The 21,682-nt window shown below is 36.8% G+C and overlaps 23 non-coding genes across 23 annotated transcripts; all 23 read right to left on the bottom strand.

Moving 5' to 3' along the window:
- Positions 1-473: 473 nt before the first annotated feature.
- On the bottom strand, positions 474-592 carry LOC125782770 (5S ribosomal RNA). The gene has a single exon (XR_007425508.1). It is a non-coding gene; the product is annotated as a 5S ribosomal RNA (ribosomal RNA).
- An 805-nt stretch (positions 593-1,397) lies between these two features.
- LOC125783105 (5S ribosomal RNA) lies at positions 1,398-1,516 on the bottom strand. The gene has a single exon (XR_007425839.1). It is a non-coding gene; the product is annotated as a 5S ribosomal RNA (ribosomal RNA).
- An 809-nt stretch (positions 1,517-2,325) lies between these two features.
- Positions 2,326-2,444, bottom strand: LOC125782758 (5S ribosomal RNA). The gene has a single exon (XR_007425496.1). It is a non-coding gene; the product is annotated as a 5S ribosomal RNA (ribosomal RNA).
- An 803-nt stretch (positions 2,445-3,247) lies between these two features.
- Positions 3,248-3,366, bottom strand: LOC125782747 (5S ribosomal RNA). Its single transcript, XR_007425485.1, has one exon. It is a non-coding gene; the product is annotated as a 5S ribosomal RNA (ribosomal RNA).
- An 802-nt stretch (positions 3,367-4,168) lies between these two features.
- On the bottom strand, positions 4,169-4,287 carry LOC125782736 (5S ribosomal RNA). Its single transcript, XR_007425474.1, has one exon. It is a non-coding gene; the product is annotated as a 5S ribosomal RNA (ribosomal RNA).
- An 806-nt stretch (positions 4,288-5,093) lies between these two features.
- On the bottom strand, positions 5,094-5,212 carry LOC125783004 (5S ribosomal RNA). Its single transcript, XR_007425740.1, has one exon. It is a non-coding gene; the product is annotated as a 5S ribosomal RNA (ribosomal RNA).
- A 799-nt stretch (positions 5,213-6,011) lies between these two features.
- Positions 6,012-6,130, bottom strand: LOC125783224 (5S ribosomal RNA). The gene has a single exon (XR_007425958.1). It is a non-coding gene; the product is annotated as a 5S ribosomal RNA (ribosomal RNA).
- Positions 6,131-6,933: 803 nt separating this feature from the next.
- On the bottom strand, positions 6,934-7,052 carry LOC125782725 (5S ribosomal RNA). Its single transcript, XR_007425463.1, has one exon. It is a non-coding gene; the product is annotated as a 5S ribosomal RNA (ribosomal RNA).
- An 803-nt stretch (positions 7,053-7,855) lies between these two features.
- LOC125783104 (5S ribosomal RNA) lies at positions 7,856-7,974 on the bottom strand. Its single transcript, XR_007425838.1, has one exon. It is a non-coding gene; the product is annotated as a 5S ribosomal RNA (ribosomal RNA).
- An 802-nt stretch (positions 7,975-8,776) lies between these two features.
- LOC125782714 (5S ribosomal RNA) lies at positions 8,777-8,895 on the bottom strand. The gene has a single exon (XR_007425452.1). It is a non-coding gene; the product is annotated as a 5S ribosomal RNA (ribosomal RNA).
- Positions 8,896-9,700: 805 nt separating this feature from the next.
- On the bottom strand, positions 9,701-9,819 carry LOC125784322 (5S ribosomal RNA). Its single transcript, XR_007427042.1, has one exon. It is a non-coding gene; the product is annotated as a 5S ribosomal RNA (ribosomal RNA).
- Positions 9,820-10,624: 805 nt separating this feature from the next.
- LOC125783051 (5S ribosomal RNA) lies at positions 10,625-10,743 on the bottom strand. The gene has a single exon (XR_007425787.1). It is a non-coding gene; the product is annotated as a 5S ribosomal RNA (ribosomal RNA).
- Positions 10,744-11,549: 806 nt separating this feature from the next.
- LOC125784311 (5S ribosomal RNA) lies at positions 11,550-11,668 on the bottom strand. The gene has a single exon (XR_007427031.1). It is a non-coding gene; the product is annotated as a 5S ribosomal RNA (ribosomal RNA).
- Positions 11,669-12,473: 805 nt separating this feature from the next.
- LOC125784300 (5S ribosomal RNA) lies at positions 12,474-12,592 on the bottom strand. The gene has a single exon (XR_007427020.1). It is a non-coding gene; the product is annotated as a 5S ribosomal RNA (ribosomal RNA).
- An 805-nt stretch (positions 12,593-13,397) lies between these two features.
- LOC125782997 (5S ribosomal RNA) lies at positions 13,398-13,516 on the bottom strand. Its single transcript, XR_007425734.1, has one exon. It is a non-coding gene; the product is annotated as a 5S ribosomal RNA (ribosomal RNA).
- An 804-nt stretch (positions 13,517-14,320) lies between these two features.
- Positions 14,321-14,439, bottom strand: LOC125784289 (5S ribosomal RNA). The gene has a single exon (XR_007427009.1). It is a non-coding gene; the product is annotated as a 5S ribosomal RNA (ribosomal RNA).
- An 805-nt stretch (positions 14,440-15,244) lies between these two features.
- Positions 15,245-15,363, bottom strand: LOC125784278 (5S ribosomal RNA). Its single transcript, XR_007426998.1, has one exon. It is a non-coding gene; the product is annotated as a 5S ribosomal RNA (ribosomal RNA).
- An 802-nt stretch (positions 15,364-16,165) lies between these two features.
- LOC125783100 (5S ribosomal RNA) lies at positions 16,166-16,284 on the bottom strand. The gene has a single exon (XR_007425834.1). It is a non-coding gene; the product is annotated as a 5S ribosomal RNA (ribosomal RNA).
- An 806-nt stretch (positions 16,285-17,090) lies between these two features.
- LOC125784266 (5S ribosomal RNA) lies at positions 17,091-17,209 on the bottom strand. Its single transcript, XR_007426986.1, has one exon. It is a non-coding gene; the product is annotated as a 5S ribosomal RNA (ribosomal RNA).
- Positions 17,210-18,012: 803 nt separating this feature from the next.
- On the bottom strand, positions 18,013-18,131 carry LOC125784255 (5S ribosomal RNA). The gene has a single exon (XR_007426975.1). It is a non-coding gene; the product is annotated as a 5S ribosomal RNA (ribosomal RNA).
- An 807-nt stretch (positions 18,132-18,938) lies between these two features.
- LOC125784244 (5S ribosomal RNA) lies at positions 18,939-19,057 on the bottom strand. The gene has a single exon (XR_007426964.1). It is a non-coding gene; the product is annotated as a 5S ribosomal RNA (ribosomal RNA).
- Positions 19,058-19,860: 803 nt separating this feature from the next.
- Positions 19,861-19,979, bottom strand: LOC125784233 (5S ribosomal RNA). Its single transcript, XR_007426953.1, has one exon. It is a non-coding gene; the product is annotated as a 5S ribosomal RNA (ribosomal RNA).
- An 804-nt stretch (positions 19,980-20,783) lies between these two features.
- LOC125784222 (5S ribosomal RNA) lies at positions 20,784-20,902 on the bottom strand. The gene has a single exon (XR_007426942.1). It is a non-coding gene; the product is annotated as a 5S ribosomal RNA (ribosomal RNA).
- Positions 20,903-21,682: the final 780 nt, after the last annotated feature.

Below are 21,682 nucleotides of genomic sequence, written 5' to 3'. Positions count from 1 at the left end.
GAGAAATAAATAAATAAAATCATACACACACATTAAAGTATACTTGGCATACATTTACAGAAAGGCCCTGTGTCCTACAGAAGGTGCCTTTTTAATTTTTTTCACCCCTGCCATCCAAACAGCCTGAGTCCGCGGCACACTTGATCCAGGTAATTAAGACCTTCAGGATCACGTGAACATTCTAGACTCAGGTGTGTTAAATCTGAGATCTTTAGCGTGGTAGAGCCCCAGGAACAGGAGTCAGTCGCCCTGTACCTATGTTAAGAAAATAAAAAATAATGCATTTTTTCTTCATTTATTAGCATGAAGAAACAATATCCTCCTTCAGAAAAATGAAATAACTTTTAAGTGAGTATTTAATCTGTATATGGTTTACTGTAAGTGTTTTATATGAAGAGTAAACACAGTGTAGCCTTGTAAAAATTTGTGACATCATGGACTGGACGGAGTAAAAAATAAAGGAAAGATGGAAAAGCTTACAGCACCTGGTATTCCCAGGCGGTCTCCCATCCAAGTACTAACCAGGCCCGACCCTGCTTAGCTTCCGAGATCAGACGAGATCGGGCGTTCTCAGGGTGGTATGGCCGTAAGCGAAAGATCAACTCCCAACAAGCCTATTTATAAGTCACTCACAGACCTGAGTCTTTTCACTGTCATTTACTGCTCTTGACAAAAGTAAAGCAGCTCTACGGACTAATACAAAGATCTTGCCTCAAAATAAAAGCTCCTTTTAACTTTCACTACAAAAAGTAACCAAAGAAAAAAAGACAAAAACTCCCTATATGTCTTAATTTTTATCTCTTCATTTTTTTTTGTTCAATTTTCTTGCTCTAAGTTTCTTACTCAATGGAATGGAAGCTTCAGATTAGGCCCAATAAAAAAAAAGCCCAATTAAAAAAAAATCATATTTACAAAGAGTATTCTGAGAAATAAATAAATAAAATCATACACACACATTAAAGTATACTTGGCATACATTTACAGAAAGGCCCTGTGTCCTACAGAAGGTGCCTTTTTAATTTTTTTCACCCCTGCCATCCAAACAGCCTGAGTCCGCGGCACACTTGATCCAGGTAATTAAGACCTTCAGGATCACGTGAACATTCTAGACTCAGGTGTGTTAAATCTGAAATCTTTAGCGTGGTAGAGCCCCAGGAACAGGAGTCAGTCGCCCTGTACCTATGTTAAGAAAATAAAAAATAATGCATTTTTTCTTCATTTATTAGCATGAAGAAACAATATCCTCCTTCAGAAAAATGAAATAACTTTTAAGTGAGTATTTAATCTGTATATGGTTTACTGTAAGTGTTTTATATGAAGAGTAAACACAGTGTAGCCTTGTAAAAATTTGTGACATCATGGACTGAACGGAGTAAAAAATAAAGGAAAGATGGAAAAGCTTACAGCACCTGGTATTCCCAGGCGGTCTCCTATCCAAGTACTAACCAGGCCCGACCCTGCTTAGCTTCCGAGATCAGACGAGATCGGGCGTTCTCAGGGTGGTATGGCCGTAAGCGAAAGATCATCTCCCAACAAGCCTATTTATAAGTCACTCACAGACCTGAGTCTTTTCACTGTCATTTACTGCTCTTGACAAAAGTAAAGCAGCTCTACGGACTAATACAAAGATCTTGCCTCAAAATAAAAGCTCCTTTTAACTTTCACTACAAAAAGTAACCAAAGAACAAAAGACAAAAACTCCCTATATGTCTTAATTTTTATCTCTTCATTTTTTTTTGTTCAATTTTCTTGCTCTACGTTTCTTAATCAATGGAATGGAAGCTTCAGATTAGGCCCAATAAAAAAAAAAGCCCAATTTAAAAAAAAATCATATTTACAAAGAATATTCTGAGAAATAAATAAATAAAATCATACACACACATTAAAGTATACTTGGCATACATTTACAGAAAGGCCCTGTGTCCTACAGAAGGTGCCTTTTTAATTTTTTTCACCCCTGCCATCCAAACAGCCTGAGTCCGCGGCACACTTGATCCAGGTAATTAGGACCTTCAGGATCACGTGAACATTCTAGACTCAGGTGTGTTAAATCTGAAATATTTAGCGTGGTAGAGCCCCAGGAACAGGAGTGAGCCGCCCTGTACCTATACGTTAAGAAAATAAAAAATAATGCATTTTTTCTTTATTTATTAGCATGAAGAAACAATATCCTCCTTCAGAAAAATGAAAGAACTTTTAAGTGAGTATTTAATCTGTATATGGTTTACTGTAAGTGTTTTATATGAAGAGTAAACACAGTGTAGCCTTGTAAAAAATTGTGACATCATGGACTGAACGGAGTAAAAAATAAAGGAAAGATGGAAAAGCTTACAGCACCTGGTATTCCCAGGCGGTCTCCCATCCAAGTACTAACCAGGCCCGACCCTGCTTAGCTTCCGAGATCAGACGAGATCGGGCGTTCTCAGGGTGGTATGGCCGTAAGCGAAAGATCAACTCCCAACAAGCCTATTCATAAGTCACTCACAGACCTGAGTCTTTTCACTGTCATTTACTGCTCTTGACAAAAGTAAAGCAGCTCTACGGACTAATACAAAGATCTTGCCTCAAAATAAAAGCTCCTTTTAACTTTCACTACAAAAAGTAACCAAAGAAAAAAAGACAAAAACTCCCTATATGTCTTAATTTTTATCTCTTCATTTTTTTGTTCAATTTTCTTGCTTTACGTTTCTTACTCAATGGAATGGAAGCTTCAGATTAGGCCCAATAAAAAAAAGCCCAATTAAAAAAAAAATCATATTTACAAAGAATATTCTGAGAAATAAATAAATAAAATCATACACACACATTAAAGTATACTTGGCATACATTTACAGAAAGGCCCTGTGTCCTACAGAAGGTGCCTTTTTAATTTTTTTCACCCCTGCCATCCAAACAGCCTGAGTCCGCGGCACACTTGATCCAGGTAATTAAGACCTTCAGGATCACGTGAACATTCTAGACTCAGGTGTGTTAAATCTGAAATCTTTAGCGTGGTAGAGCCCCAGGAACAGGAGTCAGTCGCCCTGTACCTATGTTAAGAAAATAAAAAATAATGCATTTTTTCTTTATTTATTAGCATGAAGAAACAATATCCTCCTTCAGAAAAATGAAATAACTTTTAAGTGAGTATTTAATCTGTATATGGTTTACTGTAAGTGTTTTATATGAAGAGTAAACACAGTGTAGCCTTGTAAAAATTTGTGACATCATGGACTGAACGGAGTAAAAAATAAAGGAAAGATGGAAAAGCTTACAGCACCTGGTATTCCCAGGCGGTCTCCCATCCAAGTACTAACCAGGCCCGACCCTGCTTAGCTTCCGAGATCAGACGAGATCGGGCGTTCTCAGGGTGGTATGGCCGTAAGCGAAAGATCAACTCCCAACAAGCCTATTTATAAGTCACTCACAGACCTGAGTCTTTTCACTGTCATTTACTGCTCTTGACAAAAGTAAAGCAGCTCTACGGACTAATACAAAGATCTTGCCTCAAAATAAAAGCTCCTTTTAACTTTCACTACAAAAAGTAACCAAAGAAAAAAAGACAAAAACTCCCTATATGTCTTAATTTTTATCTCTTCATTTTTTTTTGTTCAATTTTCTTGCTCTAAGTTTCTTACTCAATGGAATGGAAGCTTCAGATTAGGCCCAATAAAAAAAAGCCCAATAAAAAAAATCATATTTACAAAGAATATTCTGAGAAATAAATAAATAAAATCATACACACACATTAAAGTATACTTGGCATACATTTACAGAAAGGCCCTGTGTCCTACAGAAGGTGCCTTTTTAATTTTTTTCACCCCTGCCATCCAAACAGCCTGAGTCCGCGGCACACTTGATCCAGGTAATTAAGACCTTCAGGATCACGTGAACATTCTAGACTCAGGTGTGTTAAATCTGAAATCTTTAGCGTGGTAGAGCCCCAGGAACAGGAGTCAGTCGCCCTGTACCTATGTTAAGAAAATAAAAAATAATGCATTTTTTCTTTATTTATTAGCATGAAGAAACAATATCCTCCTTCAGAAAAATGAAATAACTTTTAAGTGAGTATTTAATCTGTATATGGTTTACTGTAAGTGTTTTATATGAAGAGTAAACACAGTGTAGCCTTGTAAAAATTTGTGACATCATGGACTGAACGGAGTAAAAAATAAAGGACAGATGGAAAAGCTTACAGCACCTGGTATTCCCAGGCGGTCTCCCATCCAAGTACTAACCAGGCCCGACCCTGCTTAGCTTCCGAGATCAGACGAGATCGGGCGTTCTCAGGGTGGTATGGCCGTAAGCGAAAGATCATCTCCCAACAAGCCTATTTATAAGTCACTCACAGACCTGAGTCTTTTCACTGTCATTTACTGCTCTTGACAAAAGTAAAGCAGCTCTACGGACTAATACAAAGATCTTGCCTCAAAATAAAAGCTCCTTTTAACTTTCACTACAAAAAGTAACCAAAGAACAAAAGACAAAAACTCCCTATATGTCTTAATTTTTATCTCTTCATTTTTTTTTGTTCAATTTTCTTGCTCTACGTTTCTTAATCAATGGAATGGAAGCTTCAGATTAGGCCCAATAAAAAAAAAGCCCAATTTAAGAAAAAATCATATTTACAAAGAATATTCTGAGAAATAAATAAATAAAATCATACACACACATTAAAGTATACTTGGCATACATTTACAGAAAGGCCCTGTGTCCTACAGAAGGTGCCTTTTTAATTTTTTTCACCCCTGCCATCCAAACAGCCTGAGTCCGCGGCACACTTGATCCAGGTAATTAGGACCTTCAGGATCACGTGAACATTCTAGACTCAGGTGTGTTAAATCTGAAATCTTTAGCGTGGTAGAGCCCCAGGAACAGAAGTGAGCCGCCCTGTACCTATACGTTAAGAAAATAAAAAAATAATGCATTTTTTTCTTTATTAGCATGAAGAAACAATATCCTCCTTCAGAAAAATGAAAGAACTTTTAAGTGAGTATTTAATCTGTATATGGTTTACTGTAAGTGTTTTATATGAAGAGTAAACACAGTGTAGCCTTGTAAAAAATTGTGACATCATGGACTGAACGGAGTAAAAAATAAAGGAAAGATGGAAAAGCTTACAGCACCTGGTATTCCCAGGCGGTCTCCCATCCAAGTACTAACCAGGCCCGACCCTGCTTAGCTTCCGAGATCAGACGAGATCGGGCGTTCTCAGGGTGGTATTGCCGTAAGCGAAAGATCAACTCCCAACAAGCCTATTTATAAGTCACTCACAGACCTGAGTCTTTTCACTGTCATTTACTGCTCTTGACAAAAGTAAAGCAGCTACGGACTAATACAAAGATCTTGCCTCAAAATAAAAGCTCCTTTTAACTTTCACTACAAAAAGTAACCAAAGAAAAAAAGACAAAAACTCCCTATATGTCTTAATTTTTATCTCTTCATTTTTTTGTTCAATTTTCTTGCTCTACGTTTCTTACTCAATGGAATGGAAGCTTTAGATTAGGCCCAATAAAAAAAGCCCAATTAAAAAAAAATCATATTTACAAAGAATATTCTGAGAAATAAATAAATAAAATCATACACACACATTAAAGTATACTTGGCATACATTTACAGAAAGGCCCTGTGTCCTACAGAAGGTGCCTTTTTAATTTTTTTCACCCCTGCCATCCAAACAGCCTGAGTCCGCGGCACACTTGATCCAGGTAATTAAGACCTTCAGGATCACGTGAACATTCTAGACTCAGGTGTGTTAAATCTGAAATCTTTAGCGTGGTAGAGCCCCAGGAACAGGAGTCAGTCGCCCTGTACCTATGTTAAGAAAATAAAAAATAATGCATTTTTTCTTTATTTATTAGCATGAAGAAACAATATCCTCCTTCAGAAAAATGAAAGAACTTTTAAGTGAGTATTTAATCTGTATGTGGTTTACTGTAAGTGTTTTATATGAAGAGTAAACACAGTGTAGCCTTGTAAAAAATTGTGACATCATGGACTGAACGGAGTAAAAAATAAAGGAAAGATGGAAAAGCTTACAGCACCTGGTATTCCCAGGCGGTCTCCCATCCAAGTACTAACCAGGCCCGACCCTGCTTAGCTTCCGAGATCAGACGAGATCGGGCGTTCTCAATGTGGTATGGCCGTAAGCGAAAGATCAACTCCCAACAAGCCTATTCATAAGTCACTCACAGACCTGAGTCTTTTCACTGTCATTTACTGCTCTTGACAAAAGTAAAGCAGCTCTACGGACTAATACAAAGATCTTGCCTCAAAATAAAAGCTCCTTTTAACTTTCACTACAAAAAGTAACCAAAGAAAAAAAGACAAAAACTCCCTATATGTCTTAATTTTTATCTCTTCATTTTTTTGTTCAATTTTCTTGCTTTACGTTTCTTACTCAATGGAATGGAAGCTTCAGATTAGGCCCAATAAAAAAAAGCCCAATTAAAAAAAAAATCATATTTACAAAGAATATTCTGAGAAATAAATAAATAAAATCATACACACACATTAAAGTATACTTGGCATACATTTACAGAAAGGCCCTGTGTCCTACAGAAGGTGCCTTTTTAATTTTTTTCACCCCTGCCATCCAAACAGCCTGAGTCCGCGGCACACTTGATCCAGGTAATTAAGACCTTCAGGATCACGTGAACATTCTAGACTCAGGTGTGTTAAATCTGAAATCTTTAGCGTGGTAGAGCCCCAGGAACAGGAGTCAGTCGCCCTGTACCTATGTTAAGAAAATAAAAAATAATGCATTTTTTCTTTATTTATTAGCATGAAGAAACAATATCCTCCTTCAGAAAAATGAAATAACTTTTAAGTGAGTATTTAATCTGTATATGGTTTACTGTAAGTGTTTTATATGAAGAGTAAACACAGTGTAGCCTTGTAAAAATTTGTGACATCATGGACTGAACGGAGTAAAAAATAAAGGAAAGATGGAAAAGCTTACAGCACCTGGTATTCCCAGGCGGTCTCCCATCCAAGTACTAACCAGGCCCGACCCTGCTTAGCTTCCGAGATCAGACGAGATCGGGCGTTCTCAGGGTGGTATGGCCGTAAGCAAAAGATCAACTCCCAACAAGCCTATTTATAAGTCACTCACAGACCTGAGTCTTTTCACTGTCATTTACTGCTCTTGACAAAAGTAAAGCAGCTCTACGGACTAATACAAAGATCTTGCCTCAAAATAAAAGCTCCTTTTAACTTTCACTACAAAAAGTAACCAAAGAAAAAAAGACAAAAACTCCCTATATGTCTTAATTTTTATCTCTTCATTTTTTTGTTCAATTTTCTTGCTCTACGTTTCTTAATCAATGGAATGGAAGCTTCAGATTAGGCCCAATAAAAAAAAGCCCAATTTAAAAAAAAATCATATTTACAAAGAATATTCTGAGAAATAAATAAATAAAATCATACACACACATTAAAGTATACTTGGCATACATTTACAGAAAGGCCCTGTGTCCTACAGAAGGTGCCTTTTTAATTTTTTTCACCCCTGCCATCCAAACAGCCTGAGTCCGCGGCACACTTGATCCAGGTAATTAAGACCTTCAGGATCACGTGAACATTCTAGACTCAGGTGTGTTAAATCTGAAATCTTTAGCGTGGTAGAGCCCCAGGAACAGGAGTCAGTCGCCCTGTACCTATGTTAAGAAAATAAAAAATAATGCATTTTTTCTTTATTTATTAGCATGAAGAAACAATATCCTCCTTCAGAAAAATGAAAGAACTTTTAAGTGAGTATTTAATCTGTATATGGTTTACTGTAAGTGTTCTATATGAAGAGTAAACACAGTGTAGCCTTGTAAAAAATTGTGACATCATGGACTGAACGGAGTAAAAAATAAAGGAAAGATGGAAAAGCTTACAGCACCTGGTATTCCCAGGCGGTCTCCTATCCAAGTACTAACCAGGCCCGACCCTGCTTAGCTTCCGAGATCAGACGAGATCGGGCGTTCTCAGGGTGGTATGGCCGTAAGCGAAAGATCAACTCCCAACAAGCCTATTTATAAGTCACTCACAGACCTGAGTCTTTTCACTGTCATTTACTGCTCTTGACAAAAGTAAAGCAGCTCTACGGACTAATACAAAGATCTTGCCTCAAAATAAAAGCTCCTTTTAACTTTCACTACAAAAAGTAACCAAAGAAAAAAAGACAAAAACTCCCTATATGTCTTAATTTTTATCTCTTCATTTTTTTTTGTTCAATTTTCTTGCTCTAAGTTTCTTACTCAATGGAATGGAAGCTTCAGATTAGGCCCAATAAAAAAAGCCCAATAAAAAAAAATCATATTTACAAAGAATATTCTGAGAAATAAATAAATAAAATCATACACACACATTAAAGTATACTTGGCATACATTTACAGAAAGGCCCTGTGTCCTACAGAAGGTGCCTTTTTAATTTTTTTCACCCCTGCCATCCAAACAGCCTGAGTCCGCGGCACACTTGATCCAGGTAATTAAGACCTTCAGGATCACGTGAACATTCTAGACTCAGGTGTGTTAAATCTGAAATCTTTAGCGTGGTAGAGCCCCAGGAACAGGAGTCAGTCGCCCTGTACCTATGTTAAGAAAATAAAAAATAATGCATTTTTTCTTTATTTATTAGCATGAAGAAACAATATCCTCCTTCAGAAAAATGAAATAACTTTTAAGTGAGTATTTAATCTGTATATGGTTTACTGTAAGTGTTTTATATGAAGAGTAAACACAGTGTAGCCTTGTAAAAATTTGTGACATCATGGACTGAACGGAGTAAAAAATAAAGGAAAGATGGAAAAGCTTACAGCACCTGGTATTCCCAGGCGGTCTCCCATCCAAGTACTAACCAGGCCCGACCCTGCTTAGCTTCCGAGATCAGACGAGATCGGGCGTTCTCAGGGTGGTATGGCCGTAAGCGAAAGATCAACTCCCAACAAGCCTATTTATAAGTCACTCACAGACCTGAGTCTTTTCACTGTCATTTACTGCTCTTGACAAAAGTAAAGCAGCTCTACGGACTAATACAAAGATCTTGCCTCAAAATAAAAGCTCCTTTTAACTTTCACTACAAAAAGTAAACAAAGAAAAAAAGACAAAAACTCCCTATATGTCTTAATTTTTATCTCTTCATTTTTTTTGTTAAATTTTCTTGCTCTACGTTTCTTACTCAATGGAATGGAAGCTTCAGATTAGGCCCAATAAAAAAAAAAGCCCAATTAAAAAAAAATCATATTTACAAAGAGTATTCTGAGAAATAAATAAATAAAATCATACACACACATTAAAGTATACTTGGCATACATTTACAGAAAGGCCCTGTGTCCTACAGAAGGTGCCTTTTTAATTTTTTTCACCCCTGCCATCCAAACAGCCTGAGTCCGCGGCACACTTGATCCAGGTAATTAAGACCTTCAGGATCACGTGAACATTCTAGACTCAGGTGTGTTAAATCTGAAATCTTTAGCGTGGTAGAGCCCCAGGAACAGGAGTCAGTCGCCCTGTACCTATGTTAAGAAAATAAAAAATAATGCATTTTTTCTTTATTTATTAGCATGAAGAAACAATATCCTCCTTCAGAAAAATGAAATAACTTTTAAGTGAGTATTTAATCTGTATATGGTTTACTGTAAGTGTTTTATATGAAGAGTAAACACAGTGTAGCCTTGTAAAAATTTGTGACATCATGGACTGAACGGAGTAAAAAATAAAGGAAAGATGGAAAAGCTTACAGCACCTGGTATTCCCAGGCGGTCTCCCATCCAAGTACTAACCAGGCCCGACCCTGCTTAGCTTCCGAGATCAGACGAGATCGGGCGTTCTCAGGGTGGTATGGCCGTAAGCGAAAGATCAACTCCCAACAAGCCTATTTATAAGTCACTCACAGACCTGAGTCTTTTCACTGTCATTTACTGCTCTTGACAAAACTAAAGCAGCTCTACGGACTAATACAAAGATCTTGCCTCAAAATAAAAGCTCCTTTTAACTTTCACTACAAAAAGTAACCAAAGAAAAAAAGACAAAAACTCCCTATATGTCTTAATTTTTATCTCTTCATTTTTTTGTTCAATTTTCTTGCTCTACGTTTCTTAATCAATGGAATGGAAGCTTCAGATTAGGCCCAATAAAAAAAAAGCCCAATTTAAAAAAAAAATAATATTTACAAAGAATATTCTGAGAAATAAATAAATAAAATCATACACACACATTAAAGTATACTTGGCATACATTTACAGAAAGGCCCTGTGTCCTACAGAAGGTGCCTTTTTAATTTTTTTCACCCCTGCCATCCAAACAGCCTGAGTCCGCGGCACACTTGATCCAGGTAATTAAGACCTTCAGGATCACGTGAACATTCTAGACTCAGGTGTGTTAAATCTGAAATCTTTAGCGTGGTAGAGCCCCAGGAACAGGAGTCAGTCGCCCTGTACCTATGTTAAGAAAATAAAAAATAATGCATTTTTTCTTTATTTATTAGCATGAAGAAACAATATCCTCCTTCAGAAAAATGAAATAACTTTTAAGTGAGTATTTAATCTGTATATGGTTTACTGTAAGTGTTTTATATGAAGAGTAAACACAGTGTAGCCTTGTAAAAATTTGTGACATCATGGACTGAACGGAGTAAAAAATAAAGGACAGATGGAAAAGCTTACAGCACCTGGTATTCCCAGGCGGTCTCCCATCCAAGTACTAACCAGACCCGACCCTGCTTAGCTTCCGAGATCAGACGAGATCGGGCGTTCTCAGGGTGGTATGGCCGTAAGCGAAAGATCAACTCCCAACAAGCCTATTTATAAGTCACTCACAGACCTGAGTCTTTTCACTGTCATTTACTGCTCTTGACAAAAGTAAAGCAGCTCTACGGACTAATACAAAGATCTTGCCTCAAAATAAAAGCTCCTTTTAACTTTCACTACAAAAAGTAACCAAAGAAAAAAAGACAAAAACTCCCTATATGTCTTAATTTTTATCTCTTCATTTTTTTTTGTTCAATTTTCTTGCTCTAAGTTTCTTACTCAATGGAATGGAAGCTTCAGATTAGGCCCAATAAAAAAAAAAGCCCAATTAAAAAAAAATCATATTTACAAAGAGTATTCTGAGAAATAAATAAATAAAATCATACACACACATTAAAGTATACTTGGCATACATTTACAGAAAGGCCCTGTGTCCTACAGAAGGTGCCTTTTTAATTTTTTTCACCCCTGCCATCCAAACAGCCTGAGTCCGCGGCACATTTGATCCAGGTAATTAAGACCTTCAGGATCACGTGAACATTCTAGACTCAGGTGTGTTAAATCTGAGATCTTTAGCGTGGTAGAGCCCCAGGAACAGGAGTCAGTCGCCCTGTACCTATGTTAAGAAAATAAAAAATAATGCATTTTTTCTTCATTTATTAGCATGAAGAAACAATATCCTCCTTCAGAAAAATGAAATAACTTTTAAGTGAGTATTTAATCTGTATATGGTTTACTGTAAGTGTTTTATATGAAGAGTAAACACAGTGTAGCCTTGTAAAAATTTGTGACATCATGGACTGGACGGAGTAAAAAATAAAGGAAAGATGGAAAAGCTTACAGCACCTGGTATTCCCAGGCGGTCTCCCATCCAAGTACTAACCAGGCCCGACCCTGCTTAGCTTCCGAGATCAGACGAGATCGGGCGTTCTCAGGGTGGTATGGCCGTAAGCGAAAGATCAACTCCCAACAAGCCTATTTATAAGTCACTCACAGACCTGAGTCTTTTCACTGTCATTTACTGCTCTTGACAAAAGTAAAGCAGCTCTACGGACTAATACAAAGATCTTGCCTCAAAATAAAAGCTCCTTTTAACTTTCACTACAAAAAGTAACCAAAGAAAAAAAGACAAAAACTCCCTATATGTCTTAATTTTTATCTCTTCATTTTTTTTTGTTCAATTTTCTTGCTCTAAGTTTCTTACTCAATGGAATGGAAGCTTCAGATTAGGCCCAATAAAAAAAAAGCCCAATTAAAAAAAAATCATATTTACAAAGAGTATTCTGAGAAATAAATAAATAAAATCATACACACACATTAAAGTATACTTGGCATACATTTACAGAAAGGCCCTGTGTCCTACAGAAGGTGCCTTTTTAATTTTTTTCACCCCTGCCATCCAAACAGCCTGAGTCCGCGGCACATTTGATCCAGGTAATTAAGACCTTCAGGATCACGTGAACATTCTAGACTCAGGTGTGTTAAATCTGAGATCTTTAGCGTGGTAGAGCCCCAGGAACAGGAGTCAGTCGCCCTGTACCTATGTTAAGAAAATAAAAAATAATGCATTTTTTCTTCATTTATTAGCATGAAGAAACAATATCCTCCTTCAGAAAAATGAAATAACTTTTAAGTGAGTATTTAATCTGTATATGGTTTACTGTAAGTGTTTTATATGAAGAGTAAACACAGTGTAGCCTTGTAAAAATTTGTGACATCATGGACTGGACGGAGTAAAAAATAAAGGAAAGATGGAAAAGCTTACAGCACCTGGTATTCCCAGGCGGTCTCCCATCCAAGTACTAACCAGGCCCGACCCTGCTTAGCTTCCGAGATCAGACGAGATCGGGCGTTCTCAGGGTGGTATGGCCGTAAGCGAAAGATCAACTCCCAACAAGCCTATTTATAAGTCACTCACAGACCTGAGTCTTTTCACTGTCATTTACTGCTCTTGACAAAAGTAAAGCAGCTCTACGGACTAATACAAAGATCTTGCCTCAAAATAAAAGCTCCTTTTAACTTTCACTACAAAAAGTAACCAAAGAAAAAAAGACAAAAACTCCCTATATGTCTTAATTTTTATCTCTTCATTTTTTTTTGTTCAATTTTCTTGCTCTAAGTTTCTTACTCAATGGAATGGAAGCTTCAGATTAGGCCCAATAAAAAAAAAGCCCAATTAAAAAAAAATCATATTTACAAAGAGTATTCTGAGAAATAAATAAATAAAATCATACACACACATTAAAGTATACTTGGCATACATTTACAGAAAGGCCCTGTGTCCTACAGAAGGTGCCTTTTTAATTTTTTTCACCCCTGCCATCCAAACAGCCTGAGTCCGCGGCACACTTGATCCAGGTAATTAAGACCTTCAGGATCACGTGAACATTCTAGACTCAGGTGTGTTAAATCTGAAATCTTTAGCGTGGTAGAGCCCCAGGAACAGGAGTCAGTCGCCCTGTACCTATGTTAAGAAAATAAAAAATAATGCATTTTTTCTTCATTTATTAGCATGAAGAAACAATATCCTCCTTCAGAAAAATGAAATAACTTTTAAGTGAGTATTTAATCTGTATATGGTTTACTGTAAGTGTTTTATATGAAGAGTAAACACAGTGTAGCCTTGTAAAAATTTGTGACATCATGGACTGAACGGAGTAAAAAATAAAGGAAAGATGGAAAAACTTACAGCACCTGGTATTCCCAGGCGGTCTCCCATCCAAGTACTAACCAGGCCCGACCCTGCTTAGCTTCCGAGATCAGACGAGATCGGGCGTTCTCAGGGTGGTATGGCCGTAAGCGAAAGATCAACTCCCAACAAGCCTATTTATAAGTCACTCACAGACCTGAGTCTTTTCACTGTCATTTACTGCTCTTGACAAAAGTAAAGCAGCTCTACGGACTAATACAAAGATCTTGCCTCAAAATAAAAGCTCCTTTTAACTTTCACTACAAAAAGTAACCAAAGAAAAAAAGACAAAAACTCCCTATATGTCTTAATTTTTATCTCTTCATTTTTTTTTGTTCAATTTTCTTGCTCTACGTTTCTTACTCAATGGAATGGAAGCTTCAGATTAGGCCCAATAAAAAAAAGCCCAATTAAAAAAAAATCATATTTACAAAGAATATTCTGAGAAATAAATAAATAAAATCATACACACACATTAAAGTATACTTGGCATACATTTACAGAAAGGCCCTGTGTCCTACAGAAGGTGCCTTTTTAATTTTTTTCACCCCTGCCATCCAAACAGCCTGAGTCCGCGGCACACTTGATCCAGGTAATTAAGACCTTTAGGATCACGTGAACATTCTAGACTCAGGTGTGTTAAATCTGAAATCTTTAGCGTGGTAGAGCCCCAGGAACAGAAGTCAGTCGCCCTGTACCTATGTTAAGAAAATAAAAAATAATGCATTTTTTCTTTATTTATTAGCATGAAGAAACAATATCCTCCTTCAGAAAAATGAAATAACTTTTAAGTGAGTATTTAATCTGTATATGGTTTACTGTAAGTGTTTTATATGAAGAGTAAACACAGTGGAGCCTTGTAAAAAATTGTGACATCATGGACTGAACGGAGTAAAAAATAAAGGAAAGATGGAAAAGCTTACAGCACCTGGTATTCCCAGGCGGTCTCCCATCCAAGTACTAACCAGGCCCGACCCTGCTTAGCTTCCGAGATCAGACGAGATCGGGCGTTCTCAGGGTGGTATGGCCGTAAGCGAAAGATCAACTCCCAACAAGCCTATTTATAAGTCACTCACAGACCTGAGTCTTTTCACTGTCATTTACTGCTCTTGACAAAAGTAAAGCAGCTCTACGGACTAATACAAAGATCTTGCCTCAAAATAAAAGCTCCTTTTAACTTTCACTACAAAAAGTAACCAAAGAAAAAAAGACAAAAACTCCCTATATGTCTTAATTTTTATCTCTTCATTTTTTTTTGTTCAATTTTCTTGCTCTACGTTTCTTACTCAATGGAATGGAAGCTTCAGATTAGGCCCAATAAAAAAAAAGCCCAATTAAAAAAAAATCATATTTACAAAGAATATTCTGAGAAATAAATAAATAAAATCATACACACACATTAAAGTATACTTGGCATACATTTACAGAAAGGCCCTGTGTCCTACAGAAGGTGCCTTTTTATTTTTTTTCACCCCTGCCATCCAAACAACCTGAGTCCGCGGCACACTTGATCCAGGTAATTAAGACCTTCAGGATCACGTGAACATTCTAGACTCAGGTGTGTTAAATCTGACATCTTTAGCGTGGTAGAGCCCCATGAACAGGAGTCAGTCGCCCTGTACCTATGTTAAGAAAATAAAAAATAATGCATTTTTTCTTTATTTATTAGCATGAAGAAACAATATCCTCCTTCAGAAAAATGAAAGAACTTTTAAGTGAGTATTTAATCTGTATATGGTTTACTGTAAGTGTTTTATATGAAGAGTAAACACAGTGTAGCCTTGTAAAAAATTGTGACATCATGGACTGAACGGAGTAAAAAATAAAGGAAAGATGGAAAAGCTTACAGCACCTGGTATTCCCAGGCGGTCTCCCATCCAAGTACTAACCAGGCCCGACCCTGCTTAGCTTCCGAGATCAGACGAGATCGGGCGTTCTCAGGGTGGTATGGCCGTAAGCGAAAGATCAACTCCCAACAAGCCTATTTATAAGTCACTCACAGACCTGAGTCTTTTCACTGTCATTTACTGCTCTTGACAAAAGTAAAGCAGCTCTACGGACTAATACAAAGATCTTGCCTCAAAATAAAAGCTCCTTTTAACTTTCACTACAAAAAGTAACCAAAGAAAAAAAGACAAAAACTCCCTATATGTCTTAATTTTTATCTCTTCATTTTTTTTGTTCAATTTTCTTTCTCTACGTTTCTTACTCAATGGAATGGAAGCTTCAGATTAGGCCCAATAAAAAAAAGCCCAATTAAAAAAAATCATATTTACAAAGAATATTCTGAGAAATAAATAAATAAAATCATACACACAGATTAAAGTATACTTGGCATACATTTACAGAAAGGCCCTGTGTCCTACAGAAGGTGCCTTTTTATTTTTTTTCACCCCTGCCATCCAAACAACCTGAGTCCGCGGCACACTTGATCCAGGTAATTAAGACCTTCAGGATCACGTGAACATTCTAGACTCAGGTGTGTTAAATCTGAAATCTTTAGCGTGGTAGAGCCCCATGAACAGGAGTCAGTCGCCCTGTACCTATGTTAAGAAAATAAAAAATAATGCATTTTTTCTTTATTTATTAGCATGAAGAAACAATATCCTCCTTCAGAAAAATGAAAGAACTTTTAAGTGAGTATTTAATCTGTATATGGTTTACTGTAAGTGTTTTATATGAAGAGTAAACACAGTGTAGCCTTGTAAAAATTTGTGACATCATGGACTGAACGGAGTAAAAAATAAAGGACAGATGGAAAAGCTTACAGCACCTGGTATTCCCAGGCGGTCTCCCATCCAAGTACTAACCAGGCCCGACCGTGCTTAGCTTCCGAGATCAGACGAGATCGGGCGTTCTCAGGGTGGTATGGCCGTAAGCGAAAGATCATCTCCCAACAAGCCTATTTATAAGTCACTCACAGACCTGAGTCTTTTCACTGTCATTTACTGCTCTTGACAAAAGTAAAGCAGCTCTACGGACTAATACAAAGATCTTGCCTCAAAATAAAAGCTCCTTTTAACTTTCACTACAAAAAGTAACCAAAGAACAAAAGACAAAAACTCCCTATATGTCTTAATTTTTATCTCTTCATTTTTTTTTGTTCAATTTTCTTGCTCTACGTTTCTTAATCAATGGAATGGAAGCTTCAGATTAGGCCCAATAAAAAAAAAAGCCCAATTTAAAAAAAATCATATTTACAAAGAATATTCTGAGAAATAAATAAATAAAATCATACACACACATTAAAGTATACTTGGCATACATTTACAGAAAGGCCCTGTGTCCTACAGAAGGTGCCTTTTTTATTTTTTTCACCCCTGCCATCCAAACAGCCTGAGTCCGCGGCACACTTGATCCAGGTAATTAGGACCTTCAGGATCACGTGAACATTCTAGACTCAGGTGTGTTAAATCTGAAATCTTTAGCGTGGTAGAGCCCCAGGAACAGGAGTCAGTCGCCCTGTACCTATGTTAAGAAAATAAAAAATAATGCATTTTTTCTTTATTTATTAGCATGAAGAAACAATATCCTCCTTCAGAAAAATGAAATAACTTTTAAGTGAGTATTTAATCTGTATATGGTTTACTGTAAGTGTTTTATATGAAGAGTAAACACAGTGTAGCCTTTTAAAAATTTGTGAAATCATGGACTGAACGGAGTAAAAAATAAAGGAAAGATGGAAAAGCTTACAGCACCTGGTATTCCCAGGCGGTCTCCCATCCAAGTACTAACCAGGCCCGACCCTGCTTAGCTTCCGAGATCAGACGAGATCGGGCGTTCTCAGGGTGGTATGGCCGTAAGCGAAAGATCAACTCCCAACAAGCCTATTTATAAGTCACTCACAGACCTGAGTCTTTTCACTGTCATTTACTGCTCTTGACAAAAGTAAAGCAGCTCTACGGACTAATACAAAGATCTTGCCTCAAAATAAAAGCTCCTTTTAACTTTCACTACAAAAAGTAACCAAAGAAAAAAAGACAAAAACTGCCTATATGTCTCAATTTTTATCTCTTCATTTTTTTTGTTCAATTTTCTTGCTCTACGTTTCTTACTCAATGGAATGGAAGCTTCAGATTAGGCCCAATAAAAAAAAAGCCCAATTAAAAAAAATCATATTTACAAAGAGTATTCTGAGAAATAAATAAATAAAATCATACACACACATTAAAGTATACTTGGCATACATTTACAGAAAGGCCCTGTGTCCTACAGAAGGTGCCTTTTTAATTTTTTTCACCCCTGCCATCCAAACAGCCTGAGTCCGCGGCACACTTGATCCAGGTAATTAAGACCTTCAGGATCACGTGAACATTCTAGACTCAGGTGTGTTAAATCTGAAATCTTTAGCGTGGTAGAGCCCCAGGAACAGGAGTCAGTCGCCCTGTACCTATGTTAAGAAAATAAAAAATAATGCATTTTTTCTTTATTTATTAGCATGAAGAAACAATATCCTCCTTCAGAAAAATGAAAGAACTTTTAAGTGAGTATTTAATCTGTATATGGTTTACTGTAAGTGTTTTATATGAAGAGTAAACACAGTGTAGCCTTGTAAAAATTTGTGACATCATGGACTGAACGGAGTAAAAAATAAAGGACAGATGGAAAAGCTTACAGCACCTGGTATTCCCAGGCGGTCTCCCATCCAAGTACTAACCAGGCCCGACCCTGCTTAGCTTCCGAGATCAGACGAGATCGGGCGTTCTCAGGGTGGTATGGCCGTAAGCGAAAGATCATCTCCCAACAAGCCTATTTATAAGTCACTCACAGACCTGAGTCTTTTCACTGTCATTTACTGCTCTTGACAAAAGTAAAGCAGCTCTACGGACTAATACAAAGATCTTGCCTCAAAATAAAAGCTCCTTTTAACTTTCACTACAAAAAGTAACCAAAGAACAAAAGACAAAAACTCCCTATATGTCTTAATTTTTATCTCTTCATTTTTTTTTGTTCAATTTTCTTGCTCTACGTTTCTTAATCAATGGAATGGAAGCTTCAGATTAGGCCCAATAAAAAAAAAAGCCCAATTTAAAAAAAAATCATATTTACAAAGAATATTCTGAGAAATAAATAAATAAAATCATACACACACATTAAAGTATACTTGGCATACATTTACAGAAAGGCCCTGTGTCCTACAGAAGGTGCCTTTTTAATTTTTTTCACCCCTGCCATCCAAACAGCCTGAGTCCGCGGCACACTTGATCCAGGTAATTAGGACCTTCAGGATCACGTGAACATTCTAGACTCAGGTGTGTTAAATCTGAAATCTTTAGCGTGGTAGAGCCCCAGGAACAGGAGTCAGTCGCCCTGTACCTATGTTAAGAAAATAAAAAATAATGCATTTTTTCTTTATTTATTAGCATGAAGAAACAATATCCTCCTTCAGAAAAATGAAATAACTTTTAAGTGAGTATTTAATCTGTATATGGTTTACTGTAAGTGTTTTATATGAAGAGTAAACACAGTGTAGCCTTTTAAAAATTTGTGAAATCATGGACTGAACGGAGTAAAAAATAAAGGAAAGATGGAAAAGCTTACAGCACCTGGTATTCCCAGGCGGTCTCCCATCCAAGTACTAACCAGGCCCGACCCTGCTTAGCTTCCGAGATCAGACGAGATCGGGCGTTCTCAGGGTGGTATGGCCGTAAGCGAAAGATCAACTCCCAACAAGCCTATTTATAAGTCACTCACAGACCTGAGTCTTTTCACTGTCATTTACTGCTCTTGACAAAAGTAAAGCAGCTCTACGGACTAATACAAAGATCTTGCCTCAAAATAAAAGCTCCTTTTAACTTTCACTACAAAAAGTAACCAAAGAAAAAAAGACAAAAACTGCCTATATGTCTCAATTTTTATCTCTTCATTTTTTTTGTTCAATTTTCTTGCTCTACGTTTCTTACTCAATGGAATGGAAGCTTCAGATTAGGCCCAATAAAAAAAAAGCCCAATTAAAAAAAATCATATTTACAAAGAGTATTCTGAGAAATAAATAAATAAAATCATACACACACATTAAAGTATACTTGGCATACATTTACAGAAAGGCCCTGTGTCCTACAGAAGGTGCCTTTTTAATTTTTTTCACCCCTGCCATCCAAACAGCCTGAGTCCGCGGCACACTTGATCCAGGTAATTAAGACCTTCAGGATCACGTGAACATTCTAGACTCAGGTGTGTTAAATCTGAAATCTTTAGCGTGGTAGAGCCCCAGGAACAGGAGTCAGTCGCCCTGTACCTATGTTAAGAAAATAAAAAATAATGCATTTTTTCTTTATTTATTAGCATGAAGAAACAATATCCTCCTTCAGAAAAATGAAATAACTTTTAAGTGAGTATTTAATCTGTATATGGTTTACTGTAAGTGTTTTATATGAAGAGTAAACACAGTGTAGCCTTGTAAAAATTTGTGACATCATGGACTGAACGGAGTAAAAAATAAAGGAAAGATGGAAAAGCTTACAGCACCTGGTATTCCCAGGCGGTCTCCCATCCAAGTACTAACCAGGCCCGACCCTGCTTAGCTTCCGAGATCAGACGAGATCGGGCGTTCTCAGGGTGGTATGGCCGTAAGCGAAAGATCAACTCCCAACAAGCCTATTTATAAGTCACTCACAGACCTGAGTCTTTTCACTGTCATTTACTGCTCTTGACAAAAGTAAAGCAGCTCTACGGACTAATACAAAGATCTTGCCTCAAAATAAAAGCTCCTTTTAACTTTCACTACAAAAAGTAACCAAAGAAAAAAAGACAAAAACTCCCTATATGTCTTAATTTTTATCTCTTCATTTTTTTGTTCAATTTTCTTGCTCTACGTTTCTTAATCAATGGAATGGAAGCTTCAGATTAGGCCCAATAAAAAAAAAGCCCAATTTAAAAAAAAATCATATTTACAAAGAATATTCTGAGAAATAAATAAATAAAATCATACACACACATTAAAGTATACTTGGCATACATTTACAGAAAGGCCCTGTGTCCTACAGAAGGTGCCTTTTTAATTTTTTTCACCCCTGCCATCCAAACAGCCTGAGTCCGCGGCACACTTGATCCAGGTAATTAAGACCTTCAGGATCACGTGAACATTCTAGACTCAGGTGTGTTAAATCTGAAATCTTTAGCGTGGTAGAGCCCCAGGAACAGGAGTCAGTCGCCCTGTACCTATGTTAAGAAAATAAAAAATAATGCATTTTTTCTTTATTTATTAGCATGAAGAAACAATATCCTCCTTCAGAAAAATGAAAGAACTTTTAAGTGAGTATTTAATCTGTATATGGTTTACTGTAAGTGTTTTATATGAAGAGTAAACACAGTGTAGCCTTGTAAAAATTTGTGACATCATGGACTGAACGGAGTAAAAAATAAAGGAAAGATGGAAAAGCTTACAGCACCTGGTATTCCCAGGCGGTCTCCCATCCAAGTACTAACCAGGCCCGACCCTGCTTAGCTTCCGAGATCAGACGAGATCGGGCGTTCTCAGGGTGGTATGGCCGTAAGCGAAAGATCATCTCCCAACAAGCCTATTTATAAGTCACTCACAGACCTGAGTCTTTTCACTGTCATTTACTGCTCTTGACAAAAGTAAAGCAGCTCTACGGACTAATACAAAGATCTTGCCTCAAAATAAAAGCTCCTTTTAACTTTCACTACAAAAAGTAACCAAAGAACAAAAGACAAAAACTCCCTATATGTCTTAATTTTTATCTCTTCATTTTTTTTTGTTCAATTTTCTTGCTCTACGTTTCTTAATCAATGGAATGGAAGCTTCAGATTAGGCCCAATAAAAAAAAAAAGCCCAATTTAAAAAAAAATCATATTTACAAAGAATATTCTGAGAAATAAATAAATAAAATCATACACACACATTAAAGTATACTTGGCATACATTTACAGAAAGGCCCTGTGTCCTACAGAAGGTGCCTTTTTAATTTTTTTCACCCCTGCCATCCAAACAGCCTGAGTCCGCGGCACACTTGATCCAGGTAATTAGGACCTTCAGGATCACGTGAACATTCTAGACTCAGGTGTGTTAAATCTGAAATCTTTAGCGTGGTAGAGCCCCAGGAACAGGAGTCAGTCGCCCTGTACCTATGTTAAGAAAATAAAAAATAATGCATTTTTTCTTTATTTATTAGCATGAAGAAACAATATCCTCCTTCAGAAAAATGAAATAACTTTTAAGTGAGTATTTAATCTGTATATGGTTTACTGTAAGTGTTTTATATGAAGAGTAAACACAGTGTAGCCTTTTAAAAATTTGTGAAATCATGGACTGAAC

This window comes from Astyanax mexicanus, chromosome 18, assembly GCF_023375975.1.
Source record: "Astyanax mexicanus isolate ESR-SI-001 chromosome 18, AstMex3_surface, whole genome shotgun sequence".
NCBI lineage: Eukaryota > Metazoa > Chordata > Actinopteri > Characiformes > Acestrorhamphidae > Astyanax > Astyanax mexicanus.
Note: the sequence above shows the minus strand (reverse complement) of the source record. Positions and strands in the feature narration are given on the sequence as shown.